Below are 6,000 nucleotides of genomic sequence, written 5' to 3'. Positions count from 1 at the left end.
CACAGGTGTTCGACCTGGCATAGACCCTCTGTGATGGGGTCTTGCTCTGCCAGCTACAACTTCTTCCGGGCACACTCTATCCACCTCAAGATGATCAACCTGATGCCACAGATGCCCCAGGCACTGCCCGAAGACGCAAGCAGCTGTGTGTGTTGTCAGCGTGCAAATTGTTACAGCAAGCCAGAAGCTTACATTCTGTAGACTGGGAACACCTGCAGGGATGATTAGAGATCGCCCCAGAAGTAGCCTCCAATCGCACCCCACCCTCCCAGAGCCCGGCAAGCTACCGAGGGTATCCCGCCCGCACGGAAGAGCCTGGCAAGCTACCCATGACGTACTAAATATGCCAATTAACAGTAGCAAAAGTGGGTCTCATTTCCCTAACAGCTGAGTTGGGAAGAACTCGTACTAAGCAGATGTGAAGGAGCCGTGCCGCTACTGGCCTGACACTGTGGCTCTGTGCAAGATCCACCCCTACCGGAAGTCCAGCGAGCTGCTTATCTGCAAGCTGCCGCTCCAGGGGCTGGTGCGTGAGATCGCGCAGGACTTCAGGACCGACCTGCGCTTCCAGAGCTCAGCCGTCATGGCGCTGCAGGAGGTGTGTGAGGCCTACCTGGTGGGCTCTTTGAGGATACCAACTTTTACACCATCCACGCCAAGCGCGTCACCATTATGCCCAAGGACATCCAGCTGGCGTGCCACATCCTCAAAAGAGGGCATAAAATTTATGATACTAAGATCTCAGGGCTGGGACAAATGGAGATGCTACTGGTGCCCGCTCGAGTAAATTGATGATTAATGGGATGACAGTGCTACAGACAGTGCAATAGCAAAATGTACAAACCAAAATCCCATGGCTGTGATGTCAAGTTACACACATTTGAAAACTTGGTGCTGTCAGAGTCTCTTATGCTTTGGTTTCAAAAGAAAAGAAAATAAGAGGCGGGAGAGATAGTACAGTGGCTGAGGACCTTGTCTTGCACAGGGCGAACCCACGTTCAATCCCTAACATCCCATATGGTACCCCTGAATTCTCCAGAAATGATTCCTGAGCAGTGTTAGGACTAGCCCCTGAGCATCATGGATGTGGGCCAACAACAACAACAACAACAACAACAAAATGAAACAAAAAGAAAAGACTATAGAGGGTGGGGGTGGGGTGGGGGCAAGATAGCTCAATGGGCTGCGAGCAGGCTTTACCTGCAGGAGCCAGGGATTTCCCCAGAGACCCTCAAACACAGAACTGGGAATAGCCCTCAGCACAGCTTGGCTGTAGCCCCCAAACCAAAAATAACTAAAATAGGGGCCAGAGCGATAGCACAGCGGGTAGGGCGTTTGCCTTGCACGCGGCCGACCCGGGTTCGATCCCCGGCATCCCATATGGTCCCCCAAGCACCGCCAGGAGTAATTCCTGAGTGCAAAGCCAGGAGTAACCCCTGAGCATCGCTGGGTGTGACCCAAAAAAGCAAAAAAAAAAAAAAACAAAACTAAAATAACATGAAATAGAACTGGAGAGATAGTACAGCAGGTAAGGCACTTGCCTTGCACAAGGCCATCCTTGGTTCTATCCCATCACCACATAAGGTCCCGAGTCCTGCCAAGACTGATTCCTGAGCACTGAGCAAGGAGTAAACTCAAGTAGCACCGCCAGGTTTGTTCCCCAACCCTCCCTCCCATATAAACACACAAAGAACATGGGATGGATTTAATCATTTCAATTATGGTATAAATCTCTGGACTTTGGCAGCTCCTAATAAGCTGCTAAGCAGTCGACAGCGGATGAGTATAAGAGTATAATAAAAGTAGGGTATTGACCAGAAAGCGGTATACATTGGAGATGGCTCTCGGGAGTTTGGGAATCTGATCCCTAGATTCCAAGTGGTGCTCGGGAGATATCTAAGAGAAAAGGGATGCTAGCTTTGCTGTGGGAGCCCCGGTTTGCTCCTGGTACCACACCCTCCAGCCACACCTCCCCTGCTGCGGCCTCTGACCCAAACAAGATCCTAAGAGTGCCAGGACCACAGGCACATGGAGGATATTGACTGAACCTAACTAAATGAACTTCAAAGTGAACTTGGGTAGAGACCCCCTCAGGACGCCCCTCACATCCCCGTGCTCTGGGTTCCTGGGCGGCTGAGCACTCATCCGGCGTTTCTCCCACCTGGTTTTGAGAATAATTATGAGAATAATTCTAAGGATTAACACTCGGGCTGGAAGGAAGCGGGCGGGAGGGGGTAGAGTGAGTGAGTGCAGATTTTCGGGTCCGGAGCTGTGAACGGCGAGACGCCTGGCGGCCTGAGACTGGCTGAAGTCAGCACTCAGAAAGTCCCGGGCGAGGCTGTCCCCGAGCGCCCGCCTTCGGCAACCTCCGGGAGACTTTCGGCTCTTCCCGACACTCGGGGCGCTCCCCTCCAGCGCGCGCCCGCCTCTCCGCCGCCCGCTCCGCTTCTTTCCGGCGCCGGCCGCTCGGCACGTGGGCGCGCCCGCGTCCCACCCGTCCCCGTGGCCGTCTAATTCGCGCCAACCCTTCGCTCTCCTCGATCTCTGTCGACGCCCGCGCTCCCTCCTTCCAGGCGCGCGAGCCGTTGGGCGGTGAGAGGAGCGGGAACCCCACCGACCTCGCGCCCGCGGGCCGCCGCGCGCCCCGGCCCCGCTCGCGTGCCCGTCGGCTGCGGCGGCTTCGAGTTCGGCGCGCCGCGCGCGCGCCCGCGCGAGCACGCGCCCCGGACGCTGGCTGGCCGGCGCGCACGCGCCCGAGCGGGCTGCGGGGCGGGGCGAGCTGCTCGCGCCGCGGGGAGGTCGTTGTGGATCGGCTGGCGCTCGGGCCCCCAGCCGCGGCCGCGACTCCCGGCCCGCCGCCGCCGAAGAGGGAAGCGGGGACTGGGGCGCAGGGGGCGGGGCGGCGTCGGGCTCGGGGAGAGCTGGGGGAGGAGCGCGGCGGCGACGGCCGCGGCGGTGGAAGACGTGGAAGAGGCGGAGGCGCGCTCTCCCTCTCCTCAGATCGCCTCAGATCCCCGAGCGCCCGGGACGCGGAGCCCGGAACTGAGGGGACGCGGCGACGGTGGGGGCCCCGGGTAGGTGGAACGAGCGTGCTGGACGGAGGTTTGCTGGGTTACGGAGGGCAAGGGGCTCGAGGTGCGGAGGGCGGGCGGGAGTGTCGGCCGGGGGGAGGGGGCGGTCGTGGGGGGGCTGGTGGCCGGGGAGGAGGGGGACGCGAGCCCGCTGGGACCTGGGGTGCCTTGACCCTGAGAGGTGTCCGGGGTCCCTGAGGCAGACCGAAGCACCCCGGTCCGGACCGGGGATTGCCAGCGGCACAGCCGGGGAAACAATGGAGGGGGCTGGCGTGAGTGTTGGAGTGTTGGATTTTAAGAAACAACGGGGCATCGGGAAAGGGAAAAGGGGTCGTTTGGGAGGAGAAGTACAGTGGAGGGGGAGTGCAGGGGGGGATGCGTAAGGTCACTTCTGTGTGTGTCCCAGGTCCGTTGGACTTGGGGGATTTGAAAAACAACAAAAAGAGGACATTCTTTTCTTGGGATTGTGCGTGTGGGGAGGGCAGGGCGGAATCGGGCGGAAAACGAGGGGGAGAGGGGCAGAGAAGTAGCGAGCGATGTGGTCTGGGCTGGAATGGAAGCAGAAGTGGAGTCTACTTGGAGCGGAGGGCGGCTCGCCCCGAGAGGCACCTTTCTCCTTTCCCCTCGAGGGTGATGGGTCCTTGTAGAAGGTGGAGAGTCACAGGCTTGTCCCTCAGCAGAAGCCGGTCATTTGGTAATTTGGTTATCATTTATAAATATAGTCAGCTTCACTGGCTAATGGAACAGGAGAGACTGAGCAGTTGCTTTGAGTTAGGTCTGGGTGCAGAGTTCAATGTCTGAGTGAGAACCGAGAGTTTCGTTTCCTTCAGAACAAAGATGATGAACAGCCTCGACAAAATTGAAGTTATCTGTACCATGTTAGAATTGCAGTTTCTCCTGGAGAAATGTGCATGGTGCCATCTGCTCCTGGTTTTGTGCTTGTGGGAGAGTCTGGGTTCTTTGTTAAGAAATTCTTGATTCTGATTTCGGGTTATTGACCTGCTTTAATAATGCCTTCATTTGAATTAAGGTGATTTGAAAACATGCTGGAAAAGTTTCTTCTGGGGTTATGGGCTTTACAGTTCTTGGTACTTGGACTCTTAGATTCATGTGATTGGATGTAATGGTACTAAAGTACAAAAAATTTGTGTCTTAAAATTGTAGTTACTATTTTGTGCTTATAAATAGTCCATGTTAAACTTTTATTTATTTATTTTTGGTTTTTGGGTCACACCTGGCGATGCACAGGGGTTACTCCTGGCTCTGCACTCAGGAATTACTCCTGGCAGTGCTCAGGGGACCATATGGGATGCTGGGATTTGAATCCGGGTCGGCCGCGTGCAAGGCAAATGCCCTACCCGCTGTGCTATCACTCCAGCCCCCATGTTAAACTTTTAATATTTTTGGGGGTATTAACTTTTGCTGACTCATCTAAGAATTTTGGGCATTCATCAGTTTCTTAGCTAGGTTTTTTTTTTTTTTGGACCACAGCTGGCTGTGCTGTTTACTCCTGTCTCTTTGTTCAGGGATCACTCCTGGCTCTGTACTTAGGGGACCATATGTCGTGCCAGAGATCGAAGGTAGGTCAGCTAATTGAAAGGCAAACACCTTACCCACTGTATCATCTCTCTGACCCCCTAAACCAGGTCTTAGTAATATCAGGACACTTTATAAAGGTCCAAGCATAATAACATAAATGGTCACGTTTCTTATAAAAATTGATAAAGCAAGGGATGAGTGTAGTGTCCTTGCTAGTGATAATGTGACTCTGTATTGACCTTTCATTAGAATGGCTTAGGTGAGGTGTTAAGATGGCTTTGCATGCATTATCTCATTGAATTGAGTCCTCATATTAAATCTTCACTGTCTGGTTGTTTTTCCTGCTGTCACCTATGCCTAATCTCGAAAGCATAGGCATCATGGATCGATTGAAACTTGGGTTTGATATATGATACTTATTTAGATACAGAGCAGGTTAGTGGGCTACATCTGTTGAATCTATTGAAGGTTATTGCTTCTGTGATTTAACCTGTCTTGTGGGGTCTGCATAATAGGGCTAAAATAACTTGGATTTGTCCTATTCCAGGTATTTTTCCATGTCTTTTATTTATTTGCGGGGTGGGGAGCCATACCTAGCAGTGCTCAGGGATTGTTCACTCCTTGTGTTCCTTGTGGTGCTCAGGGGACCATAGATGGTGCTGGGATTGAGCCGAGGTTGACTGCTTGCAAGGCAAGTAAATGCTGTACCTGTGTAATATCTCCAGCCCACCTATTTAGTCTTATGTAGGACTGAGTACTATTGTGTGTAAGTAATGCACTTGTAGATGTCAAGATGGCCAATTGTGTGGCCAAGATCAATTAACCCTGGAAAACAATCAAAAACTAGTGAGAGAGTTCAAGTATCCTAGCACTTGTTCAGTCTATAGTTTCTATTAGCATTATCTCTAAATATAGACAAGTTCCTCTTTGGAGCTCTGATTGAAATAACTACAACTGAGAAGCAGCTGGGCCCTGAGGGGGGAGCCATACGTCCCTGTCCAAACAGCAGGTTAGGGGCTGGTGCAGTACTACAGGGGTTAAAGCACTTGCCTTGCAAACATGGCGTATGGTTCCCTGAGCACTGCCAGGAGTAAGCCCTGAGCACCTCTAAATGTGGCCCAACCTTTCTTCTCCCAAAAATCAACATAGCCCCCTTGAGGCTCTACTTGGTGGGCCAGCAAAGGGCTTTGCCAAGAATAGAACCCAAGGCTTTACAGGTGAAAGGCAAATCATCTATCCAGTCCTCAGAACTTTTTTATTTGTTGGGCATTTATATATTCTAGGCTCTGACCTCTGTTTTTTCCTGTTGTTTGCTTTTTGTTTTTGTTTGTGGGGCACAGCCACTTTGCTCAGAGTTTACTTCTAGCTCTGTTCTCAGGGATCACTCCTG

At 52.9% G+C, this 6,000-nt stretch overlaps 1 protein-coding gene across 5 annotated transcripts in view; it reads left to right on the top strand.

The window, feature by feature from the left end:
* The first annotated feature begins 2,831 nt into the window (after positions 1-2,831).
* SPATS2 (spermatogenesis associated serine rich 2) overlaps positions 2,832-6,000 on the top strand; it is a 131,306-nt gene continuing 128,137 nt past the window's right edge. For 2 of the 5 annotated variants that reach the window (XM_055128050.1, XM_055128049.1), the window contains exon 1: positions 2,832-3,074. The gene's annotated coding sequence lies outside the window, so the exon portion shown is untranslated. Of the gene's footprint in view, positions 3,075-4,607; positions 4,652-6,000 lie in introns of those variants that run through there. The other 3 variants (XM_055128054.1, XM_055128053.1, XM_055128052.1) reach the window with 2 other exon arrangements.

Source organism: Sorex araneus, chromosome 2 (assembly GCF_027595985.1).
Source record: "Sorex araneus isolate mSorAra2 chromosome 2, mSorAra2.pri, whole genome shotgun sequence".
Taxonomy (NCBI): Eukaryota; Metazoa; Chordata; class Mammalia; order Eulipotyphla; family Soricidae; genus Sorex; species Sorex araneus.
Note: the sequence above shows the minus strand (reverse complement) of the source record. Positions and strands in the feature narration are given on the sequence as shown.